Source organism: Podarcis cretensis (assembly GCF_951804945.1).
Source record: "Podarcis cretensis genome assembly, chromosome: 3".
NCBI classification, from domain to species: Eukaryota; Metazoa; Chordata; class Lepidosauria; order Squamata; family Lacertidae; genus Podarcis; species Podarcis cretensis.
In genome coordinates this window covers 98,156,753-98,172,845 of record NC_137172.1, presented here as the reverse complement: position 1 = coordinate 98,172,845, position 16,093 = coordinate 98,156,753, and the positions used below count along the sequence as shown (strand labels likewise).

The window sequence follows — 16,093 nt, the reverse complement described above, 5'->3', positions numbered from 1 at the left end:
CGTGAGAATAAAATGTGTGGGAGGGATCCATGCATTGTAACCTGGAGCTCCTTGGAAGAAAAGTAGGATCTAGTTGTAGCAAGTAAAATAAAATGTGACCAAACAGAATAGTATCTATGTCCTGTTTTAAGAAATGTTTATTCCACCCTTCAAACAAATCCCAGGGCAGTTTGCAACAGTGAAACACAACTTAATAATAATAATAAATGCATTAAAGCAAGGTAAATAAAATCATATCACATTAGATAGACAAATAGACATGTCTACTTGAAAGTAGCCCCATTGAGTTCAAAGGGTCTTACTCCCAGGTTAGAATTACAGAAGAAGTCTGGTTTGCTCAGTTGGGTAGAGTGTGGTGCTGATAATGCCAAGGTCACAGGTTTGGTCCCTGTAAGGGAGAGCTGCCTATTCCTTCATTGCAAAGGGTTGGGCTAGATGATTCTCAGGGTCCCTTCTGACTCCATGCTTCAAGGCTGCAATCATATACCAACTTACCTGGGAGTAAGACTCCTTGAATGCAGTTGGGCTTACTTTTAAGTAACAAGACAATTTCCGAAAAACTGATATCAGTAACCTGAATAAAATGCTGTTTCAGCAGAGTTGGCTCCTGCCTTATTTAATGGGGAGGGTGGTTCCACAGACTAGGCATCACAACAGAACCCTCCTCCCCAGATGCGCTTCAGCAGGCCAAAGCCCAACCAAAAGTCCCTCTGCTGAATACTGAGCCAAGTAGGAAAGTGTGCCACAAGTAAGAGAGAGAGAGAGAGAGAGAGAGAGAGAGAGAGAGAGAGAGAGAGAGAATCAATCTCTCAGTCTATATGCAATGCCCTGGCCCTCCCTGCCCCACCAACCCTTGTCTCAGGGGTGGGGAAGGGGGCAGTTTTGCCTCTGGCCTAATGAGTTGGAAAGCAAACTGTAACACAGCATGGGTGAGAAAAGCAGGAGTCCAGGCCTGCCTTTATGCGGTAACCAATTATCTGGAAGGAAAAGAGGACTTTGGCACAATAATGGAGGCTCCGTTCTGAAAGACTACAGAAAACAAGGGGCAGCAAGGATGGGAGTGAGACACACCGAATGTATGATATGCCACAACCAGTGGGGAAACTGGGATTCAATCCAATGGGCAGTAAGGAATGCAGGGAGCACAGGACTAGGACAGTGTCGGGAGACATGGGAGAATGGAAGAATCTCAGAGCAAGCATCCTTTACCTAGTTTAAAAGAATTTAGAAGAACGTATAAGGGGCCTGTAGAAAACTACAGTCTTGCTTATAACTGAGTTAAGAAAATTCACCTCAGGGTCATCTACACATACAAAGAATGTGTATATTGTGACCTTTCCTATGGAAGCACAGGTATAGAGGGTTGCCATACATCTGGGATTTCCTGGACATGTTCTGTTTTGGGGGGCCAGCACCCCCATCCAGGTAGAATTTTACATTTTGGATTAAATGCCCGGGTTTGGGGGTTGGCAGTTCCCTCATGGTGAGAAGTGATGTTACAGGGAACCAGACAGAGGGCCTTCTCGGTAGTGGCGCCCACCCTGTGGAACGCCCTCCCTTCAGATGTGAAGGAAATAAGCAGCTATCTTATCTTTAAAAGACACCTCGGCCCAGTATACCTGAAGGAGCGTCTCCACCCCCATCGTTCTGCCTGGACGCTGAGGTCCAGCACCGAGGGCCTTCTGGCGGTTCCCTCATTGTGAGAAGCAAAGCTACAGGGAACCAGGCAGAGGGCCTTCTCGGTAGTGGCGCCCGCCCTGTGGAACGCTGTCAGAGCTGCCTCTAGGTCCCAGCTCACAGAGGACCAACGCTAGGCTGTCGTTATGTACAAAAGTCTTTATTGAGGTTCAGTTTCCATTTCAAAGCCGCAGCGCGCAGCTCTACGTCTTAAAGCCTAGACCGGCGAAGTACCATCTGAGTCTCCTCCCCTATGACACCAGTTTAAGATCCTAGCCCTGCTCCACCTTTTACGCTGCTCTCTCCTCCTCTGGGTCCTCCTGCCCGCTGGGGCATTCCCCTTTCTGGACTCTTCCGACGCTGAGTCGCTTAGCTCCTCCCCCTCCCTCTGTCGGGCTTTAGGACCCGGTTCCCAATCCTCATTCTCTGCTGTCCCGCGCTCCTGTACATTTGAACTTGCCTCTCGCGCCAACCCAGTGACCTTCCTCCTGACCGTTACACTACTTCTGTCACTGCTTCCCTCTTCCGGGATGCTGGCCGGATCTGACCTCTCCTCCGTTGTCCGACTTTCTGATGGAGGCGTGGTCAGCCCTGCCTTATCTTCTCTCCCTGGTGGGGAATGCACTGGCCCCGATCCTTGGGACTCTTCCCCCCCACTCTGCTCTGGTGGGGAAGCTGGTCCTGATTTCCAACTACTGCTCTGGGAGTCCCTGCTGCCCCCTTGCTCCTGGGGCGTTCCCCTTGGGAACCCCCTACCCCTGGCCACTGGCGCCCCCTTCTGTGAATCTTCCGATTCGCTGGAGAGGCTCATGGAATCCCTCGGTCCACTGTCCTCTTCTCCTACGCTCCCCTCGGATTCTTCCCCTTCGCTCTCCATCTCCTCTCTTCCCTGTGCCTCTGCTCCTGAACCCCTGGCAAACGCCCTCCCATCAGATGTCAAAGCGATAAATAACTACCTGACATTCAGAAGACATCTTAAGGCAGCCCTGTTCAGGGAAGTTTTTAATGTATGATATTTTAGTATATTTTTGGTTTCTATGGAAGCCGCCCAGAGTGGCTGGGGAAACCCAGCCAGATGGGCGGGGTACAAATAATAAATTATTATTATTACTATTATTATATCTGAAGGCAGCCCTGTTTAGGGAAGCTTTTAATATTTAATGCTGTATTGTTTTTAACACTCGATTGGAAGCTGCCCAGAGTGGTGCTAAAAAGGTGCTGTGCCCCAGAACAGGAAGTGTGCATTGAGTGGCCTGGGGTGGCCTCCTGGGGGTTGCGCTATGCCTGGTGATGTTCCTGGCTGCTGCCAGGCCTTCCATAACTTTTTCGGGGCCCCCAGCAGTCGCCAGGCATTCCGCGATATCCCTGGGGCCACTCAGCCTCCCACTGTGAGCAGGAGGCCAAAGACGGCAAAAGTAAGAGAGGGCAAGGAAGAAGGGGGAGCAGGCAGGCGAGGAAGGAGTTAGCGGCAGGGAGGGGCGAGTGAGGGAGATGCAGGGTGGTGGTGGTGGGGTGTCCCGATGGGGGGAGGTGTCTGGGTTTTTGAACCCTAAAGGCATATTGAATTTTTGGTAACAGAGAGCACATCCTTCTCATTCACATCCTCTCTCCAAAGACCACACCCCTTAATGACCCAGGTCTGAACCTTCCTTAAGTGTTTCCCCCTGGGTAGAGGATTGAGAGAGGGGGGGGTTGTATGAGCATGTGAAATGCTAGGTAACAGTTGAACGTTGTTTCACGCCTTTTGCTTCGGGCCCTGCTTGCCCCATCATGTGGCCCTTGTAAGATTGGCCAGAAGGAAATGAGGCCCTCAGTCTTAAAAGTCCCCCTCTCCTGAATGCAGCTGAAGCTTTCTTTGTATCACTCAACAGAGCAGAAGCAGGAATTAGAACAACAGCAAGTGAGCAAAGGATATAAAGGCAAACTACTCGGATAAGAGCTAAGTTTAGTGTGGATAAAAGCTTACTAACTAAGATTAATGTATCTGAAAACAACTCGGAGGGTAGGTAGTCTGGCATTACAACATCAGGAGGGATAGAATGGAGAATAAGGTAGTTGTAAAGCGTAAATGTTATTGGAAGAGACAAGATAAGCGGAGAGTTATCAAGTAGGCTTAAAATGGATAGGAAGCGAGGCAGGAGATGAATGGCCAGGGAGAGGCAGTCTTTCTTCCAAGCACTGAGGACACCCAGGAGATGCTGGTTCAATGGCCTATTCAGTTGCCAGTGTTTGTAGGGAGAGTCCAGAAGAAGTCTTCTTCAGAACAGGAGTGCTGTCCAATTCCCCAGGGAAACAGAACAGAGAGGCACTATTTAAACAAGGAATTAATGAGTTCCTGTTTGGATAGGCATTCTCTTGTAAGTAGTCCCACTTGGACTACTGCAATGCACTCTACGTGGGGCTACCTTTGAAGGTGACCTGGAAACTACAACTAATCCAGAACGCGGCAGCTAGACTGGTGACTGGGAGCGGCCGCCGAGACCATATAACACCAGTCTTGAAAGACCTACATTGGCTCCCAGTGCGTTTCCGAGCACAATTCAAAGTGTTGGTGCTGACCTTTAAAGCCCTAAACGGCCTCGGTCCAGTATATCTGAAGGAGCGTCTCCTCCCCCATCGTTCTTCCCGGACACTGAGGTCCAGCGCCGAGGGCCTTCTGGCGGTTCCCTCACTGCGAGAGGCCAAGTTACAGGGAACCAGGCAGAGGGCCTTCTTGGTAGTGGACCCCGCCCTCGGCCCTCCCATCAGATGTCAAAGCAATAAACAACTACCTGACATTCAGAAGACATCTGAAGGCAGCCCTGTTTAGGGAAGTTTTTAATATGTGACATTTTAGTGTATTTTTCATCTTTGTTGGAAGCCGCCCCGAGTGGCTGGGGAAACCCAGCCAGACGGGCGGGGTACAAATAATAAATTATTATTATTATTATTATGGGAAGAAACAAAGAGAAAAACTGACTGTTCTTAGGGCTGATTCACAGAAAACTCAAATGCTTGAGTTGATATGAATTCGGGGAACACAGAAGCAAAATGCCCCAGCTGGTAATTGGGGTGATGTTGCAAATAATGCATCCAACACAAAGTTCATTTCCGATGCAACGAGAAACCAATGGAAACCCATGCCAGCCACTTCTCTTGGCTCCCGCTGGCCTGAACCAAACCAAAGTCTGCTATGTTATCCAAGGCTAGGAAATCTAAGTCTATCCGTTATGATATTGCATTCTGGTGCGTTAATTACTGCATCTTCATTCACCGAGTGACATTCAGGGTTATGTTTCTATTTTGCGTGGACAGGCGGAGTCCCCAGATCCCGAGTGGTCCCACCCCCCCGTCATGTGGAATAACGACTCTAGACAACGTGCTATGGAATTAAATTGGCCACAACTTTATTAAATTTCAAATGTGGGTAGACCTTGGCTCAGGCATTGGGCGTTCTCCCTCCCTAGTCCCCAGCCGGGGACCTAGGGAGCATCAGGGTTATCCAGTATGTGTGGGGGGGATGGGCCGGCTCTGGAGAACATATGTTCAAGCAGAGATAGCCGCCCCCGTTACGCCGCCGCAGGGGAGAGCAATGACGACCTTTCGGCGTACGGCCAAAGCCTCCCTTCAAAAACCCCTTTAACGGGGAACCGAACCCTGGTATCGCCGCCGCAAAGAGGAAGATGGACTAAAGGATTCCGCCCAAGGCCTGATACCGCCAAAGTTGTGCCGTTTTGCTACGGGAAAGGCGAAACCTGCCAATGCAGGGAAATTCCTTTCCGGCCCTTTAATAGCGACCTTATCATAGCAGCGCCCGCATACCTGTGGAGACAGGTTAACCTGCAAAACCTATGAAGAAAAGTTAACCTGCAAAAGAAGACATTAACTGAGGGTGGGTAGGGTGGGAGAAGCTCTGGAGCCAAGTGAGGATTACCAATTAAGATCCACCCTCTATTGTGTGGGCAGGTAATCCCTCCCCTTACCTGGCCTGGTTTCCCTGGCAACGCTTCCCCCAGGTGGGATTGGACAACTCACTGGGGTAGGCGGGGACCTCCAGGTATCCCACCTGAGGGAAGGCAAAGCCTATGCTGATGGGGCCACTCCAGATCCAGGGCTGCACGCGTCCACGCAAAAGGCGCCCCCCGTTTTAAGTGGGGAGCGGTCATTGTGGTTTTAATTTGTCACTATCCTGAGATGTTTCTGAGGAAGGGAGGTGTCCATGTCTTTTAGGTTCACGTGTGAAATTGCTGCTGAGCAAAACAACTCCTCATAAGTTTATCAGTCTTCAGAGGGCCACAGGAGGCTGTATTATCCCTGCCCCCTTGCAATATTTTAGTTATCTGAATGCCAAGCCCTCTTGTGTTGCTCTTCTGCAAGTTATCAAATCATTCTTTATTAAATTATCCTGAAAAGCCTTTCTAGGACTTCTTCCTGGGAGATGAATTGGTTTAAATACTGTCTGTGCTCATCTGATAGTGGCTGAAAATTTACCACTGAAAGGTAACTATCTCTTAAATTTTGAGGCTGATTGTCAGCTAAGTACAGAGAAGCATAATATCCTCTGAGTATGTTGCTGATCAAAACCAATACCGACCGTTTAATCTTCTCAGCAGAGAGGTCATGTTAAGTCATAGGTTTGGACATGGGATGTACACCATGAGATGTACAGTTAGATCAGTGTTTAATGGTTCTTGTATTTGTTTAAAAACCAATAAATATTTGTTTGTTTGTTTGTTTGTTTGTTTGTTTAAAAAATCATACCTTATTGCAGGAGGAGATGTAGACCACTTGTGTGATCCACCAAGCTGAATATAAGCCACCTTGCATGACAGCCCATCAGTCTTACAAGTACAGTGGTACCTCAAGTTAAGTACTTAATTCCTTCTGGAGGTCCATTCTTAACTTGAAACTGTTCTTAACCTGAAGCACCACTTTAGCTAATGGGGCCTCCTGCTGCTGCCGCGCCACCAGAGCACAATTTCTGTTTTCATCCTGAAGCAAAGTTCTTAACCCGAGGTACTATTTCTGGGTTAGCGGAGTCTGTAACCTGAAGCGTATGTAACCCGAGGTACCACTGTATTGTAAAAACTCCTGTCATTGACTAAAAAAACAGTACAGTCCTCAAGCTGCTGATAGACCCCAATATATGGCTGGTGTGTGTTGCCCTCAGCTTGGCAGGTCATAAACTGGGTGGGCCTGTTCCAGGTCTTCAGAGGTTTCATCAGATACTGCTTTGTTGACACAATGTCCAACGTTAAGACAACAAAGCCTGTCTGACTGCTCAGGGATCTTTTATTTATTTGTTGTCTTTTCTAGAAGAGGTCCCCCGCTCTTACTTGGATCGCCAGTCAATGCACTGTTTGCAGAGAACATCCAACGGAGATTTAATGGTAATGCGGGAAATGGCTGAGACAAGTGGAACCACGGCCAGGTAGGACAGATTAAGCAGTAATGTGTTTGTTGGAGGTTTAGTCACCAGCTTTCAGAGATCAGATATGGACTTCCTTCTGCTCAACGCAGAGCTTGTTTTGTTAGACCTTGGAGGGCAAAGCATAGGTAGATCGCTTGAGCCCATGCTCAAATTGCCATGCCTGATTACCATAATGTTTATGGGGTGACATTCGTAGAACAAATTATTCTTTATTGTTGTGTCTTCTTCTCTTGCACTTCACCCTAAGGTCCCAGGGGCATTGTGTCAAAATGTCAAAAACAGTTCAAAACTACTTACAATCGCAGAAATAAGGTGTGTCCTTAAAGTTTATATCTCAAGCATCAAAAGGCAGGGTAAAGAGGTGTTCTATACATTTAATTACATGTTGTTTCCAGGAGGTTCGGCTGTGATTCCTGGGCAGTTCAGGGAAGAAAATAAGAAACGAATTTGGGGAAAAGAAGCTTAAAATATCATCTGTTTGGAATGCAATTAAAAATGCCATTTCCCATCTCTTTCTCAACCATTTTCAATGTGAAAGAGTTGCCACAAGGTGCCTTCCTGTTGTTTTGCCAAATTATAAAGTGATCATGTGAAAATATCCATAGGTTTACAAGTGCATTTTTTTATTTTTGTCCTGGGAAGTGCTTTTTATCCTTGTGATTTTCAGAGCATGGCTACTTGTGATCAGTTATATCTGCAAAACTCTTACCCTGATTAAAAAAAATAATATTCAACCAACTGTGTTTATGCCTGTAGATACAGCTATAGATAGATCTATACAGCAAAGAACAGAACAGAGAGATTAAAGTCTTAAAGGTAAAATGTTTTGGCTTCTGCCTTCTTCTGCTCTCTCTCTCTCTTTCTCTCTCACATACACACACACAGAGAGAGAGCAAACATGAGCAGAACATAATACCTGATATATTAGGAACAGCTAACAGCTCTAGAATAGTGAGCTAACAAAGCGTATCAGAATTTGACTGGGGGGATCTGTGTTCAAATCCCTGGATCATGTGGCATGAGTTCAATCCTGTCCCTAGTTTCCTGGGAGTAAGCACCACTGAACTTACTGGTACTTACTTCAGACACATTGCACTTCGACAAAGGATCTTCAGTCAGCTGCAGCGCAACCTTTAACTTGCAATACAAACAATCTTGCAAAGAAGGGTTACCGTTTAAACTCCTAGCCTCTGTTTGATTATTTTTCTCATTCTCTGATTTCCTCCATGTTAATCTAGCTTAACATTTAAAAGCCTTGTTATCACCTCATTCCCTTGCTGGAGCAAGAACACTGCATCAGTTACTCTGGTGCGCTAATAAATGACATAATCACTCCAGCTAATGATGATGATGATGATGATGATGATGATGATGATGATATCCTGCCTTTTTTCCAGGCTAGAATAATCTGGGCGGCTTCCAACACATATAAAAATAATAATATAACATCAAACATTAAAAACTTCCCAATAGAGGGCTGTCTTAAGATGTCTTCTAAAAGTTGTGTAGTTCTTTATCTCCTTGACATCAGATGGGAAGGTGTTCCACAGGGAGGGCACCACTGCCGAGAAGTCCCTCTCTCTGGTTCCCTGTAACCTCACTTCTGGCAGTGAAGGAATGGCCAGAAGGCCATCAGAACAATGAGGTTGGAGACACTCCTTCAGGTATACAGGGCAAGGCCCATGAGGGCTTTAATGGCCAGCACCAACCATTTAAATTGTGCTCGGAAACATAAGGCAGCTTACACAGATTAAAACAGCACAGATAAATTACAGAAAGCTAAAACCACATTAAAAATAATAGAATTAAAACAATATAAAAACAAATCTATTAAAATACAGATAATAGAAACAGGGGAGCAATAATAAAAAGCCCTTTCCTTAAATAGCAGTCAGAATAAAAGAGTCTTTGCCTGCCAGTGACAAAGAGGGAGCCAGTCAGGCATGCCTAGGGAGGGCATTCCAAAGTCGGGGACCAGCCACCAAGAAGGTCTTTTCCTGTGGCCACATATCGGACAACCCTGTGATTGCTTGAATCGGGAGACTTAGCATGGGTAGGGAATGTTGCTATGCTGTGCCATGCCTCACCCACACAGCGACGTTCTGTGGCCTGTCAAGTTCTTAACAACTGCCATGCTTCCACACTTCCAGGTAGCAAAAGCAGTTGTATCAAGTCCCTGGCAGGCCACCATTTGGCTTCCAGTTCTCCAATTCCAAGAACGATTTCGTTCGTTTCAGGCAGAGCAATAGTTGGCTTCCCTCAGAATGGCAGCTCCTATGTCTCAGCATAGATCAGTTGCCTTATATATATGCTGCTTGATGCATGCTAGCTCAGAACTTTATTTGGGACACAAAAGTGATATATTTCTGGTTAAGTATCCATTCTAGGAAAATCAGCACAGGGTCGAGATGAGAGGGGAATTACAGATATGCTGCAAATTGTGTGTGTGTGTATATATATAGAGAGAGAGCCAGATTTCAGAATAAAGTTAACCGCACACAGTTTGCAAAACATTGGCATTTCATCATTTTTTATTTATGGAATGCATTAAAATGGGAGATGCTAATATACCGTGCACTAAAAAGAAATCCTATAAACAATTCTCCTCTGTGCCATCAAAACCATTAACCATACGGCAAGAGATGGGCAAGGGAAACAGCTCATATTCCTATGTCCAATCCCTTAACTCCAAACAGACTGCAAGAGCACCTTGGTAGTTATTTTTCACATAAGGTACATTTAGTTTCACTGTCTTGTCAGGATAAGCCAAATAAAACTGGAAGGGAGATGGAAGGAGCAGGAGAAAGAGGGACCCATACATTTGGGTTATAGCAGACTAGATGATATGTTTATTTCTAAAAGCCCCCCAGAGCAAGTCTTTTCCCAGGCACACAATATATGCATAATCACCCAATTTCAAGGAAGATTAAATATACACATCAGGATTCTTGAAATGCAGTAATGCCTCTTTGGGGATCTGGTGGCCTTGGAAATTTGCCACCAGTGGCTACCATTGAAGTCAATCCAGATTCTCCTCTTCACTATCTCCTTTCTCCAATATACCTGCTGGAGATCAGCAGTGACTAGCCACTTCCCCCTTTCCTATCTTCCTCCTGCTCCTATTCGTCTGACACAAAATGGGATTGTTCCAAACAATCAATTATAACTTCAGATTCCACACTTTCCTTTAACATTGCAAATTCCAGATCAAGCTCCAGCTGATGTTTCTTCCATCGTTTTTCCAGTCCCCCCATTCAGCTCATTGATTGTTTAACATGGCAGAAGGGTGGGTGTGAGCATTTTGGTCACACTCAGCGTAGATCCTGCACTGAGCACATTGCTCTTGTCGGATCATCAGGGTGAATAGAATTTGTATCCAATGTAACGAGCACTAACCTAAGCACATTTTCTAATAAATGCCTGTGTGTGTGTGTGTGTGTGTGTGTGTGTGTGTGTGTGTGTGTCACATGGCATCTTCTGGGTCATAGAAATCAGTTGCTCTAATAAAAATGCAAAGGTCCCCAGAACATTTATTCTGTAAACAGGTAAGTAACAAACAACTTGATGATTCCTATTGCTATGCGCCAGTCGCTTCAAACAGATTCCAGGACCCAGTGATGCTGCCAGCTACAAAATTCTCCTACCTGTTGAACACCAGAGTTCTTTTAAGGTCAGCATAACTACATAATATTTTGTGGGGAAAGGGCAGCTTAAAATGGCTCGTTATCTTGTTTCCTATAGTCAAGGAGTAGTATGTTTCATGTTCTCTTGCTCCAAATGGAAGAGTTTAAATGCCTACCCAGAGGGCATCATATTGTTAAGATAGTCAGGACAAACCTATTATGCTTTTAATAAAACCATCCTATAAAAGGAAGTGCATGGCTTAAACATTTTTTTCTATTTTTTTTAAAAAAACCTGGCTTATTTTACATTGAGAATGTATTAGTAAAATGAGTTCAGGGGAGGCACACAGAAAGCTTGGGATTCTGGTTATCATTTCTCTGTTGTCTGTTTGTGTGTTCAAAAGGTACTTACGTAGATTGTGCCGTAATCTAAAACCCAACTGGCTGTTTTTTCTTGCAACAGAAGGGAGTTTTCTTTATTTTGAAATGAAGAGATACACTGGCAAGGTCCAGTGGGCTCAGGCTCAGAAACAAACTTCCAGGACTTGGTAATGTTCAGTAGTAGAAACGGTTCTTGATTAAAATCTCAGCTGGAGAAAGTATTCCCAGTTCCTGCCATACATTGAAATACTGCTCCCAATTAAACTGTTCCAGGTGTTTGGGTGGGTGGTGTGTTTGTGGGTGTATAAAAGCCCACCTCCTCTATGGGACACTGCTGCTTTCAACTTTCACTTTTGCAGTGGGCTTTTGCCGCAGCCTCGGTTTCCCCAGGAGCAGAACTTCAAAGCAACTCCCGGGCCATTCACTGGAGCTGTTTCTCTCTTGTTGCTTTGCACAAGGGGTTGTTTTGAAAAGCTGACCCTGGCAAAACAGCCTCTCGGGGACAAAAGCTCTCCCCAAATGTTCACACATTGGGTCAAAATGTCCCCCCAACAGTGGATAGGCTGTAGCCCCACAGGTTTCCCAGGGACAACTCTTCAAAATGGCTTCTTTCCAGTCTGACTCACCTCTATATGATTATGAAACACTATGAAGATTATTGGAGATGTTACGATGTGGCTGAAAAGGGAGCCATAGTGGGCAAATAAGTGATTTTGCATAGTTTCAAGGGTAGCCAATGTGTGCCTTGCAGATGCATCAGCCCTAGACAGCAAGGTCAATGTTTAGGGATTCTGGGAGCTGTAGTCTGACAAAAATCCAGACGGCAGCATGTTAGCTGCCCCTGTTGTAGTTAACATAGCTGTCAACTTTTCCCTTTCCTTGCGAGGAATCCTATTCGGAATAAGGGAATTTCCCTTAAAAAAAGGAAAACGTTGACAGCTATGCATTAACAATATCATTCAATAATAACAATAATGTGTGGGGAGGCCAAGAAATTCACCATTGTCATGATCACTGGAGGTGTACTCACAATCCATTCCAACCCCAATATTTTGTGTGCATGCGTCTTTCATGCACCTTTTCTCCCTTACTGAATGTGTGCCTTGGTTTGCTTCCAAAGCGTTCGAAAAATGATTATTTTCATTAGAAAAATAGCATTACGGTATGTCTTGTGCAAAGTCATTTCAATCAAAGGGAAAAGTCAATGTCATCTATTATGTGGCAGATAGATTGCATTTGTGCTGACACAGATGAGTGGTTCATGTTCATATTCAGATGTCTAGGCACAATAGGTCTCTTCTAAGCATCCTACCTCCATCTGGTATGTTGTTTGCACCTCAAACATCTGAATACAAAGAAGGCTAGATATGCTCAGGTTAGCGATATCTGCATATGCCTCGTTTAATTGGAGTTGAATAATATTGCAGGGCTGTTTAGCCGGGAGCTTGAAATAATGAGCATAACTACTGTTAGGCTCAGCGACTGAGCCTGCATAAAACATTTCTTTTCTAAGGATTCAGTTTTCTGATCAGATTATTATTGGACAATCAGAATATAAAGCAGTAGCTGATTTCTCCCCCCACCTTCTCTCCACACAAGCACCTCTTTTATAAATATTGCATGTTTCTGATACATATGTACTTTGGTGTAGGATTAAAAGCATGAGCTATTCCAAGCAGTCTCGGTGATTGTAAAAAAAGCCACCGTTTCTCAGCCTTGCTTCTTTCTCCCCAATGATATGGGCATAAGGGTGGTCTACCTTACAAAGACGTTGTGTTGAGATACCATATTTGTAGTAATCTTACCTCCCTCCCAGGGAGAGAACCGTGCATGCCACCTCAAGCTCCTTGGATAAAAGATGGGAGATCAATGCAATAAATGAATGAATGGAAGAACTGAAATTAAATGGTCAGGCATGGCTATGTTACGACCAGGAACCTTTAAATCCCTTCATTGTTGATGTGATGTGATTTGTACATCCTAACAGGGTAAAGGAAGAAAGATAGATTAATAAATACCTAAACATCTGAGTAAGGAATAAAGTATCTAGTCAGTTGCTACAGAAGAGCTTTCCTTGTTCCTAGTAGCTTGGTGATGTAGCACTGAATTTGGCGGAGATGTTCAGTTAAGTGTAAAGTAATAGGGTGCAAATTAAGGGCTAATAGTATGGGCTTCTTGTCCAATACTGAGATAACAGGTTTTGCCAGGAAACATAATTTGATTTGCGGAATATGTCCTTGGATCCAGTTAGGGGTTTTATGTGTCAGGAGCTCGTCCTACACTCGAGTAGGACCCTGGTAGAGATACATGCCCAACTGGCCTGTTCTCTCCCTCCTGGTCAATCGTTCTGGAGCTTCATTAGCTTTCTTCTGCCCAAACATCACAGCGACCGATGCCAACAGACATCGGCACACTCAGGGATCCGCAGAATGTTCGCAGTTTGCGTAACAGAACTCAGCAACTCAGCATTTTGGCTAATCTACTTTATTTACATATAAACACACATAGAACACTGCAACATGGCTCCTTCTCTCTCTAGCATCAGACAGCAAAGAGAGAGAACAAAGGACAATAGTCCCACTTCACGGAACACAGTAACACAAACATCCTGTCTCCGTCACTTCCCACACTGTGGAGTCAAAACATACACCGGCATGTGAAAGATAACAATCCCATGACTGCAATCAGGGAGCAGGAATTCTAACATTATGTACACAGAAGCAAAACTGCACACACATATCCTATCTAGTTAAGAAACCCCACATCGCTACAAGTGTGGTACACATGGTTACTGACTCTATCCTACTGCACACGTCTTTGTTGGGAAACTGTAGTGAAATGTAGTCACTACTACTCCTGCATCTCACAAATGTATCAGTGATAATATGACAGGAGCTATGTGCTCTCACTGGTTGCTGTGATTGGTGCAGCTTCTTAAACATACATATTTCTAAGTCACCCACTTCTCCCTATGCTGCTATTTACTATTCTGGTCAATTGCTTTTTTTGTAAAACATTTAACAGTACCTTACAGTGGCCATTCAATAGCCCTGGAAATTATTTTGAGTCACTATTTAAGAAAGGATTTCCTCTCTCTCTCTCTCTCTCTCTCTCTCTGGGCGCATCCATTTACTGTGAAAATAAAAAGTAGACCACAGCTATTTTCAACATAGAGGGCTGTTCGCTATTTCCACATCATCAAATGCTGCCTTGCCTTGCCAGCTTGACACAAAATGAGTCTTAGCAGATGGTAAGTGGAATGTAAAGTGAGCTCTCGCCTATCTGACAGACAGTGTCACTTGCTGACTGCCTAAATGTGTTAGGTATGTTAGCACATCTCTTCTTCCTGTTCTGGAAGCTGGGAGGTGGTGTGGGCCTGTGGGACAAGCGGGAATGGAAAGGGAATAGCAGACAGGCAATTAAAAGGCAAGGGGGAGAAAAACGTGATTTCTCCTAATCAAAACATCTAGGTGCTTGTGTATGTGTGTGATAGATTGTGTGCGTGTGAGAATGCCAGGATAGGGCTTGGGAGACCAGGGTTCAAACCCCCCACTCAGACATGATCTTGGGGCAATTACTGCCGCTCAGCCTAAACTACTTCACAAGGTGTTGGATTTCCCTATTATTATTATTATTATTATTATTATTATTATTATTATTATTATTATTATTACTATTATGAATTTATTACTTATACCCCGCCCATCTGGGCGGATTCCAACAGAATATTAAAAACACCACCAAATGTTAAAAACTTAGGGCTGCCTTCAGATGTCTTCTAAAAGTAAGATAGTTGCTTATTTCCTTGACATCTGATGGGAGGGCATTCCACAAGGCGGGCGCCACTACCGAGAAGGCCCTCTGCCTGGTTTCCTGTAACCTCACTTCTTTTAGTGAGGGAACTGCCAGAAGACCCTCGGAGCTGGACCTCTGTGTCCAGGCTGAACAATGGGGGTGGAAAGCTGTTCAACCCTCAGACAGTTTCTGAGGAAAGCTTTTTATTTTTTATTTTTTTGCAGCAAGAGGTTCCTTTCGAACCAGCACTGCCTTCCTGTGTGATTGCTTCTATGCCCCACGTTTGTGTAAATAACAACAAACTGATTATTATATACAGTGGTGCCTCGCAAGACGAAAAGAATCCGTTCCACGAGTCTCTTCGTCTAGCGGTGTTTTCGTCTTGCGAAGCAAGCCCATTGATGGCTTAGCGGATTAGCGCTATTAGCGGTTTAGCGGCTTTTAGCGGCTTATTGGCTTAGCGGATAAGCAGATAAGCGGCTTAGTGGCTTAGAAAAAGGGGGGAGGAGGGGAAAAAACCCGCAGGAACTCACAAGACATTTTCGTCTTGCGAAGCAAGCCCATAGGAAATTCGTTTTGCGAAGCACCTCCAAAACGGAAAACTCTTTCGTCTAGTAAGTTTTCCGTCTTGCGAGGCATTCATCTTGCGGGGCACCACTGTATATATAAAACCCCAGTTTCCCAATACTCACCGCTTCATAGGAAACTGACCCTGTAACAACTGCCCTAAATCCCCTCTTTGGGGAAAGGGGGAACCACAGATCAGTATTGGGTAGGCGTAGGGGCCTTCAGTGCGAGAGAATAGATTCATAAAGCGTGGTATCATAATGTATCATTTGCATTGTGTTATCTTGAGATGGAATAAAGGCTCAACCATGTTAATTTGAAGAACACCAGCATCATTAAATGGTGAAAGTGCTGTTACAGTATCTGAACTAAAATCTGTGGGTCGTGCTATGAATCGTATGATTATTTTCAGATTCTGTGGGTTTTGTTTCAGTATATTATCAGTTTAATTGCCTTACATGCAGCCGTATAACACATTAAGCGAGGCGCACTGTGAGGCACTGAAAATATGTATAAGAAAGCCCTTCATTATGGCAGCATAAGAATCTCCATCATTATTGTGTCAGAGGAATGGGTTTGTTCCGCTACGATTGTTTTAATATTTACAAAATCTCAGATATATTAAGGTTTAGTAGACTAA

The 16,093-nt window shown here is 44.8% G+C and overlaps 1 long non-coding RNA gene across 2 annotated transcripts in view; it reads left to right on the top strand.

Annotated features, from left to right (window-relative positions):
* Positions 1-16,093, top strand: part of LOC307212764 — a 272,381-nt gene that overhangs the window by 192,520 nt on the left and 63,768 nt on the right. Inside the window, exons 2-3 of one of the 2 annotated variants that reach the window (XR_013837192.1) lie at positions 6,973-7,087; positions 10,689-10,757. This is a non-coding gene — a long non-coding RNA (uncharacterized lncRNA). The remainder of the gene's footprint in view (positions 1-6,972; positions 7,088-10,688; positions 10,758-16,093) is intronic. The other variant, XR_013837191.1, reaches the window with a different exon arrangement.